We start from the raw sequence: 10,999 nt of genomic DNA, 5'->3' as shown, positions 1-10,999 counted from the left end.
CTGGGAAGGAAACAAGCTTCCGGGGACCGGTTTCTGGCATTACAGCCGTCTTCGGCCCGGCTTGCTTGAATCCTGATGGTGCAATGAGCAAGGGACTCATGTCTGAGTATACCCTTCCACGCTTAGGGTGGACAAAATTATTTACAACAAGGGGTGGTGAGGGACAGAGTCTCTGAATTAAGCAGAATACTCTCACCCAGTAAAGAGATCAGGGCTAGATCCAACACCGTTTTTTAGCTCATTGCACCAACCCAGTCCATCACTACCCCTTGTTGTAAATAATTTTGTCCACCCTAAGCGTGGAAGGGTATACTCAGATGTGAGTCCCTTGCTCATTGCACCATCAGGATTCAAGCAAGCCGGGCCGAAGACGGCTGAAATGCCAGAAACCGGTCCCCGGAAGCTTGTTTCCTTCCCAGTGTAAGAATTGGCTTTTGTAGTCTGGTCTGCCCTGTTCCCATGATGCACTGGGCCAGGGACAGACTAATTTGCATACAGCCGGGTTCTGAAACTGGGATGGTGCAATGAGCTAAAAAACGGTGTTGGATCCAGCCCTGATCTCTTGACTGGGTGAGAGTACTCTGCTTAATTCAGAGACTCTGTCCATCACCACCCCTTGTTGTAAATAATTTTGTCCACCCTAAGCGTGGAAGGGTATACTCAGATGTGAGTCCCTTGCTCATTGCACCATCAGGATTCAAGCAAGCCGGGCCGAAGACGGCTGAAATGCCAGAAACCGGTCCCCGGAAGCTTGTTTCCTTCCCAGTGTAAGAATTGGCTTTTGTAGTCTGGTCTGCCCTGTTCCCATGATGCACTGGGCCAGGGACAGACTAATTTGCATACAGCCGGGTTCTGAAACTGGGATGGTGCAATGAGCTAAAAAACGGTGTTGGATCCAGCCCTGATCTCTTGACTGGGTGAGAGTACTCTGCTTAATTCAGAGACTCTGTCCATCACCACCCCTTGTTGTAAATAATTTTGTCCACCCTAAGCGTGGAAGGGTATACTCAGATGTGAGTCCCTTGCTCATTGCACCATCAGGATTCAAGCAAGCCGGGCCGAAGACGGCTGAAATGCCAGAAACCGGTCCCCGGAAGCTTGTTTCCTTCCCAGTGTAAGAATTGGTTTTTGTAGTCTGGTCTGCCCTGTTCCCATGATGCACTGGGCCAGGGACAGACTAATTTGCATACAGCCGGGTTCTGAAACTGGGATGGTGCAATGAGCTAAAAAACGGTGTTGGATCCAGCCCTGATCTCTTGACTGGGTGAGAGTACTCTGCTTAATTCAGAGACTCTGTCCATCACCACCCCTTGTTGTAAATAATTTTGTCCACCCTAAGCGTGGAAGGGTATACTCAGATGTGAGTCCCTTGCTCATTGCACCATCAGGATTCAAGCAAGCCGGGCCGAAGACGGCTGAAATGCCAGAAACCGGTCCCCGGAAGCTTGTTTCCTTCCCAGTGTAAGAATTGGCTTTTGTAGTCTGGTCTGCCCTGTTCCCATGATGCACTGGGCCAGGGACAGACTAATTTGCATACAGCCGGGTTCTGAAACTGGGATGGTGCAATGAGCTAAAAAACGGTGTTGGATCCCGCCCTGATCTCTTGACTGGGTGAGAGTACTCTGCTTAATTCAGAGACTCTGTCCATCACCACCCCTTGTTGTAAATAATTTTGTCCACCCTAAGCGTGGAAGGGTGTACTCAGATGTGAGTCCCTTGCTCATTGCACCATCAGGATTCAAGCAAGCCGGGCCGAAGACGGCTGAAATGCCAGAAACCGGTCCCCGGAAGCTTGTTTCCTTCCCAGTGTAAGAATTGGCTTTTGTAGTCTGGTCTGCCCTGTTCCCATGATGCACTGGGCCAGGGACAGACTAATTTGCATACAGCCGGGTTCTGAAACTGGGATGGTGCAATGAGCTAAAAAACGGTGTTGGATCCAGCCCTGATCTCTTGACTGGGTGAGAGTACTCTGCTTAATTCAGAGACTCTGTCCATCACCACCCCTTGTTGTAAATAATTTTGTCCACCCTAAGCGTGGAAGGGTATACTCAGATGTGAGTCCCTTGCTCATTGCACCATCAGGATTCAAGCAAGCCGGGCCGAAGACGGCTGAAATGCCAGAAACCGGTCCCCGGAAGCTTGTTTCCTTCCCAGTGTAAGAATTGGCTTTTGTAGTCTGGTCTGCCCTGTTCCCATGATGCACTGGGCCAGGGACAGACTAATTTGCATACAGCCGGGTTCTGAAACTGGGATGGTGCAATGAGCTAAAAAACGGTGTTGGATCCAGCCCTGATCTCTTGACTGGGTGAGAGTACTCTGCTTAATTCAGAGACTCTGTCCATCACCACCCCTTGTTGTAAATAATTTTGTCCACCCTAAGCGTGGAAGGGTATACTCAGATGTGAGTCCCTTGCTCATTGCACCATCAGGATTCAAGCAAGCCGGGCCGAAGACGGCTGAAATGCCAGAAACCGGTCCCCGGAAGCTTGTTTCCTTCCCAGTGTAAGAATTGGCTTTTGTAGTCTGGTCTGCCCTGTTCCCATGATGCACTGGGCCAGGGACAGACTAATTTGCATACAGCCGGGTTCTGAAACTGGGATGGTGCAATGAGCTAAAAAACGGTGTTGGATCCCGCCCTGATCTCTTGACTGGGTGAGAGTACTCTGCTTAATTCAGAGACTCTGTCCATCACCACCCCTTGTTGTAAATAATTTTGTCCACCCTAAGCGTGGAAGGGTGTACTCAGATGTGAGTCCCTTGCTCATTGCACCATCAGGATTCAAGCAAGCCGGGCCGAAGACGGCTGAAATGCCAGAAACCGGTCCCCGGAAGCTTGTTTCCTTCCCAGTGTAAGAATTGGCTTTTGTAGTCTGGTCTGCCCTGTTCCCATGATGCACTGGGCCAGGGACAGACTAATTTGCATACAGCCGGGTTCTGAAACTGGGATGGTGCAATGAGCTAAAAAACGGTGTTGGATCCAGCCCTGATCTCTTGACTGGGTGAGAGTACTCTGCTTAATTCAGAGACTCTGTCCATCACCACCCCTTGTTGTAAATAATTTTGTCCACCCTAAGCGTGGAAGGGTATACTCAGATGTGAGTCCCTTGCTCATTGCACCATCAGGATTCAAGCAAGCCGGGCCGAAGACGGCTGAAATGCCAGAAACCGGTCCCCGGAAGCTTGTTTCCTTCCCAGTGTAAGAATTGGCTTTTGTAGTCTGGTCTGCCCTGTTCCCATGATGCACTGGGCCAGGGACAGACTAATTTGCATACAGCCGGGTTCTGAAACTGGGATGGTGCAATGAGCTAAAAAACGGTGTTGGATCCAGCCCTGATCTCTTGACTGGGTGAGAGTACTCTGCTTAATTCAGAGACTCTGTCCATCACCACCCCTTGTTGTAAATAATTTTGTCCACCCTAAGCGTGGAAGGGTATACTCAGATGTGAGTCCCTTGCTCATTGCACCATCAGGATTCAAGCAAGCCGGGCCGAAGACGGCTGAAATGCCAGAAACCGGTCCCCGGAAGCTTGTTTCCTTCCCAGTGTAAGAATTGGCTTTTGTAGTCTGGTCTGCCCTGTTCCCATGATGCACTGGGCCAGGGACAGACTAATTTGCATACAGCCGGGTTCTGAAACTGGGATGGTGCAATGAGCTAAAAAACGGTGTTGGATCCAGCCCTGATCTCTTGACTGGGTGAGAGTACTCTGCTTAATTCAGAGACTCTGTCCATCACCACCCCTTGTTGTAAATAATTTTGTCCACCCTAAGCGTGGAAGGGTATACTCAGATGTGAGTCCCTTGCTCATTGCACCATCAGGATTCAAGCAAGCCGGGCCGAAGACGGCTGAAATGCCAGAAACCGGTCCCCGGAAGCTTGTTTCCTTCCCAGTGTAAGAATTGGCTTTTGTAGTCTGGTCTGCCCTGTTCCCATGATGCACTGGGCCAGGGACAGACTAATTTGCATACAGCCGGGTTCTGAAACTGGGATGGTGCAATGAGCTAAAAAACGGTGTTGGATCCAGCCCTGATCTCTTGACTGGGTGAGAGTACTCTGCTTAATTCAGAGACTCTGTCCATCACCACCCCTTGTTGTAAATACTCCTGGATGAATGGCCAGACCTCAACCTATCTTCGATATCAGCACATCTGGCTAAGATAAAATCTGGCTCTCTTAACGATCCTCCCCCGTCTCTGTGCTCAGACTTCTGGAGAAGCCTCAGCTCGCCAGGATTTGCTCCACGCTCAATGCCTCACTACATCAGGCCAGTGTTCCGGCGTGTTGGAAGCACGCCATGGTTTCTCCTCTGCTGAAGAAACCTATGGCGGAGCCTAAAATCCCCGCCAATTTCAGGCCGATTTCACTACTTTCTCTCTTTTCCAAAGTATTGGAAAGACACATCTACCAGGGACACTGCCGCACTGATTCTATTAGACCTCAGTGCGGCCTTTGACATAATCTCCCACGCCATCCTACTTAGAGCACTGGGCTCTTTAGGTATTGGTGGTAAAGCTCTGAAATGGATTGAATCTTTCTTGGTTGATAGGACTTTCCAAGTTTTCTCCCACTCCTCGATATCTAAAGTCCATGCTTCCCCATTTGGAGTTCCCCAGGGCTCAATTCTTAGCCCTCTTCTTCTTAATTTATATGTAACTCCGCTAGCTCTCATTGCGAAGCGTGCTGGGCTCATGTTATTTACTTATGCGGACGATTCGCAGATAGTATTCTCCCTCTCTCAATCAGATCAGTTCCCCACTTCCCTCCTTCAGTCGGGGCTCAGCGAAATAGCCACTTGGATGAACCAAAATTTGCTGAAGCTCAACGGGGAAAAAACAAGATTCTTATCCTTGGGAGCAGGCCTGATCTGTGGTGCGCTAAACACTGGCCGGCGGAAATGGGCCCCATCCCACCAGCATCAGCACACGTCCGCAACTTGGGGGTTACCATAGATCAGGGCCTAACAATGCAGACGCAAGTGATGAAAGTGGCGGCTACCTGCTTTGCCATCTTGCGCTGGTTGAGAAAGATACTGTGGATGTTGCCATCCGACACCCAGAGGTCTGTGGTCAACGCCTTGGTGACCTCCCGGTTGGACTACGGCAATGTACTCTACATGGGGGTTACTAAGGCGGTTACCCGTCGCCTTCAAATGGTCCAAAATGCTGCGGCGCGCCTACTCTGCGGCTGCAAAAGGAACGAACAAATTACACGACATCTCAGGAAACTTCACTGGCTCCGAGTAGAGAGCCGTGTGAAGTTTAAAGCCTTAAATTATATGTACAAAATAAAAGTAGGCACGGCTCCAAGATATTTACAATCCCTGGTGACGACGTACTCCCCAACTCGTACACTGAGGTCGTCTACCCAAGAACTTTTTTGTGTACCTAAGGTCAGACTTGCTAGGATGGGCGGGAGGTCCTTTGCCTCCATAGGTCCTAGGCTCTGGAATTCCCTCCCTCCTGCCATTCGTGCGGAACGCTGCTACGGCCGTTTCCGGAAAGCAGTCAAGACCTGGTTGTTTAACCAATAACCTACTACCCACTGTATGTTGCTCCAGTCTCCATTAGCGCCGGGAAACCCTAACTGGGTAGCTGTCGCGCTCTACAAACTGACAAAATAAATAAATAAAATATTAATACCAGTGTGTGTCATATTTACTTAGAGCTGTTTTACTTTCCACACCGAATAATGGAGGATGATGCAGTAATACCACATACTTTCTCCTTATCTTATCCGCAAAGTTCTGCATACTGTGGCATTTCGCAGCAGAAATCTGACCAGGTTTAAACTTCTGAAATGTATGTGTCTGAAAAGATGCCAAATTGTATTGTTACTTGGATCCCTGATTCGTATACAAACTCAGATTTGCACCCGAATCGGGATTAGGATGAGTGTCATAAAGAGGCCCTTATGATTTATTTATTTATTGTTTTACTTATTTTGGGTGTGCTATTTCTTTCTTGGTAGCAAGATTATTTTGGTCGAGCAGTTTACAACTATCTGATGATCAAGGAGTCTATAGCTATGTATATTGCTCCTAACGTGATAGTTGATTTGTTAGCAATTATTATGTGCATGCACAGGTACACTGCAAAGATATGGGTATACCATGAGGTGCCCATATGAACATTTGAAAAAAAAGCAGAGTAGTCCAAAGCAACACAAGTTTTTTGAAGATCCTTCATGGGGAATAAACAGCAAAAACAACAGAAAAAAAGAAGCTGACATAGGATACTGATGAAAACAAATATAGTTTTATTAACAAAGCTTTTTGTCTAGTATTGATGGCAGGTAACAGTACCAGTCGCTCAGCACAAAATATATCAGCATCCCCCGCCCACTCTCCCAGAACACGGGATGGAAATACATTTTTTCGTCAACACAGTGTTCCGTTATACTGTCATAAATAATCCTTATGACCATTCCGTAAATTTTTTTCAGGTCACTGATATCATATTACTCCCTTTCACCGAAGAGCATCAGTCAAAGCCAGCTTGACATCTCTACTTGGGCAGGGGGTAGGACTCTCCAGGAGGAAACAAATGTGGCCAATCAAATACTAGGCCCCTAAGTAAATTCGCTGTCTTCAGAGGCCAAACGTTATTATTATGATATATTAAAGTATCCAACGCATTTGATTGAAGACACAAAAACCATAAAAAACTTAATTAGGCAATTGCAAAATAGACACGCCAGAAAACATGTATAACTATGGTATTTATGCAAACTAAGTATTGGAAAAGCTCTAGGCAAACTAAAGGAACAAAGCTGCAAGTTAATTTTCTTGATTTCATGGGGTCATCCTTTATATTCAAAGGAATCACAATGGAAATGAATGGGGACATTCCTCTGAAAAAACATTGACTACATTGGATGTACTCAACAGGAAGTGCTTTGACTAAATCGGAAGTGTAACCTTTCCCCAAAGGTTGACCAATGTTTTTTGCAATTAATACAGTATGTGTTCCATAAAGTCTACATTACATGTGAAGAAGTATTTTGATAAATAGAATGGCAGTCTATTCAGATAAGATGTGGCTATTCATTATAGAACCAAGGGGTGCACGCTGTGCTGCATACTTGCATACTTGCAAGAAGAATCAGAGGATTAGATTAAAAACTACAAAGAAGGTTAATAGCATGGATTTATCCAGAAGACATGTGATATGTGCATCTGATGTTTCATGTGAAAATAGGTTTAGAGTTAGCAGGGTTACGTTTTGTGGCAACTATTAATTTTATCTTGTTGCCTAGAACCACAGTGGAGTATTTTAGGCTATCCTGTTTTAGATCCTAAACTATAATAGCTAAAAGTGCCCCAATGAAAGTCAGTGTAAACATATAAATACTGATAAACACCTGCAGAACAATAAAATGTAAAATGCCTATCAAAGAAAGGTAAGTGAGAGATAATGAGTCAATTTCATTTCTTTCAGAAGCGGCTAACACAATGCAACTTTGTAATACAAGGTAGTAGCAAGAATTATTAGTCTAAGATCATTCTGCTTGAGTTTTATTACTTTGAGGTGTCACTAAAATATTGTTTCTTCTTTCTTTTGTTTCTACCAGTATTATGTGCTTGGGTTAAAGGTGCAGAGCTTAGAACGATGAGTTAGGTCTGATCTAATTATATTATATACAATGGAGGCAATGTGAATATTAGAAATCATATTTGATCTTATGGAAGTGTTTAAGTCTTTCACTGGTGAAATGACTGACTCATAATAATGTTTACCAGTCTGTAGTTTTTCATTTAACAACTGAATGGGTAAACCCATTTGATACATCAGCCCTCCTAATAAATCCAATTTTTGCAAATCAGTGTTAATATCAGGACACCTGCCAAAGATCACAATCATTAAACATACAATGCAAGGTGTAGTGACAGTTACCTGAGGAAAGAGTGTTGACATCATACATTGGATAGTGTTGAAAACATAACACAAACATTTCCATATACTATCAAAATTCATAGCTGTGAGGTGTCCCATTGTTATGAGTGATAACCTAACCTTAACAGATATGGCTTTTTACCCTTCTGCAGTTTACTGCTGGGGTTTTTGAACCTAAAGTAAAACCCAAAATACAATGCAATGTTTGTTAAAAGGTCAGGACTGACAAATTTAGAGATTTGAAATGTGGACTCTTGGCAGCTATGAATGTTTGCACAACAGCAGCAGCGCCTTAATGCATTCAGGCACAGAATGCAGAAAAGTAGTGGCAAGGACACTTGAATCATCAAGTTTTAGGTGCCTTAGAATGTAGGGCTATAAATGAATTTAAAGGTTTCACAAGATACTATGCTATTGGCAGTATTGACTACCCTACAATGTCATGATATTCTGTGTCCAGGAATTTGTTTATTAAAATTTGTTTATTAAAATTTGTTTATTAAAATATTTGAATATAGCACTCTTACTTTTTTAAATCTAGTAATAGTCCTATTAACCAGACAAAGCTCTCACAGAGTGTTTTTGAGAGGTAATGCGATGGGACAGAGGGTAATGAGGTGTGAGTGTGAGAGCAGTACACTGACTTCCTATGATTAAAACAGTCTAATATAAGTCCATTAGACACCCTCCAAATCGGAAGACACAACATACCCCTCATTACTTCTTTAAATTAAATATGTGCTTTATAATCTTCACTGCAAAAAAAAACCATAATATTTTAATAAACACTGGAAAAACACAAGTTTTGTCTATTTTGTGGTTTAACCCCGTCCCTGCGGGGCTAATTCCCCCGCTGTGCTGAGGGGAAGGGGGCGCGTGCAGCCCCGCGATGCTCGTGACGAGCTCAGCTCGTCACGCAGCACGGTGGTGCTGTGCTCATGATGAGCTGAGCTCGTCATGACCACGCCCGTTTCTATAGAACGCACAGCACAGCGGGGGAATTAGCCCCACGTGTGAGCGCCGCCATGTCATGACGAGCTCAGCTCATCATTAGCACAGCGGCACCGTGACTCATGACGAGCTAAGCTCGTCATGAGCACAGAAGGGTTCAAGCAACTGAATAAACACTAATGATCAATCGTTTCAAAATGATTTTGAAAACACTGAAATCCACACAGAAAACATTGAAAATAGACCAGTCAAACTATTTTTGCAATCCCTGCAATTTCAAAAATCTCAGTCATCTCTTTCAAGCAAATATGCTTCCAGCTCTGCAGTTGCCTAATATTCTTTTTTATTACTAAGGGTTTGAGAGCAAAGGCATACAACTGTGTTGTAAGGGGATCAAAAGATGTAAACAAGATGATTTGGTGATATATTAGAAAACTGGAATCCAGGAAATACCCGAGTGGCGGCAGATTACACAACACCCAGAATGGGAAGAAAATAATACTGTGTTGTATTCTTTTTAAAGATAATATCAACATAATGAACAAAAAGTGCTACTATTAGCTCTAAAGCTATCATTAGAAGTTGGCCTCAAAACTGATGTGGTAATGGTACACTCAGAGTACTGATACCACATGGTACGGTAAGTATCTGGATGCAGTATTGCCACCTCATTACAAGCCTTTGACCGTGGATACTAATTTTTTTAGGGTTGCTACATATTCTGGGCCATCCTCACTGATACATTTTTCAGATTGTCACTGCCAAAATGTGTCTTAGGTGTCTCAACCGAGATAAGAAGCATATTCAGAACTTTTAGAGGAATATGGATGTGTGAGTATAGATGAGCAATAGGCAAGTAAAATGCACACAAAGCGTCTACCTATTCATCTATTAGTTCTGCATGTCTAAGAGCAGGTCTTGTTTTTTCCCTTTTTTCATCTCTCTCAGCCTCTTCAGACATTGTTGAGGCTACTACTACATGGTAAGTAACATTTGTTATAGTAACCCAAACACCACTTCACCCAATTAATAACATGCTCCTCTGTGTCTATTATCAGATTATGTATGTTCCATCAGTGCCATAAGGTGAAGTAGCATACACACCACGAAGCTCAAGATAAAGAAAATGTACATGATGGAAATCCCAACTAACCAGTAACAAAAAATTTGTATTAGTGACTTCTAACAGATTCAGGTTTTGAAAATGCATGTCTATGTAAAGACAAGGGAAGTTGTACCAATTAATTTCTTATAACAATTGGAACCAGTCGAATTAGATAGAACATTATAAAACAACAGTCATTTGCACAGTGCAAAGGGAACCGGTAAGAGTGTTCTACTTGTCATCCCAATAAATGGCCAAAACCATTTGAGACACAAAGTAGATCCATTCATGGAAACTATTTGTAACTGGCCAAATTTCAACAGCGATCAAAGCACTTGAGATTAGAGTTATACCTCCGACAGTGGCCCTAACATGGTGAAATGGGGATCTTTTCCAACATGCAATAGATTACCAGAGCATGAAGTTCAATGACACTTGAAATGTTTTCATGACTAAATTGTGTTACAGTACAAAATGATGTGTTACACTTTTGATTAACTGCGATGTAGAAAGTTTGCTGCTTGAGCTTGGCTAACATCTTCATGGTTGAGGGGCATTGTTTCATGCTCTGGCTCCCACATATTTGTCAAGGGTCCCAAAACCCCCCTATTTTCCTTAAAACATGAATGGGCATGTGACTTCTAATGTGGAGAATGTCTTATACTTCCAATGCTACCATTAGTGGTGTACCGGGCAGAAATAAAAATGTACATCAATCGAGACAGGGAGTTAGCATACAAATGGGAGCAGATAACACAGACCTCCTGAAGGGAGCCAGCCTGTTATCTTCTAGTTCAACACTGAGAAAAAGGTCTCAAGCCAGTGAAAGCACAAGAGATGTTGAAGAACTGACCAATCTAAAGCCCAGAGGATGATTGACCCAACTAAGGGGCCGATTATGATAGCGGTTTTTCCGCATCCTCCGGGCCGGCGGTGGCTTCTGCCGCCCCGTAGGATGCGGAAAAACCGCTGCGGAGCCTCAAAAGACCCACCGCCATATTAGGATGGCGGTGCGTCAGGGATTCCGTCCGTAGCTTTTCCACCGTGGTCGCC

Source organism: Lissotriton helveticus, chromosome 11 (assembly GCF_964261635.1).
Source record: "Lissotriton helveticus chromosome 11, aLisHel1.1, whole genome shotgun sequence".
Taxonomy (NCBI): Eukaryota; Metazoa; Chordata; class Amphibia; order Caudata; family Salamandridae; genus Lissotriton; species Lissotriton helveticus.
The sequence above is the reverse complement of the archived record's forward strand: the minus strand, read 5'-3'. Positions refer to the sequence as shown.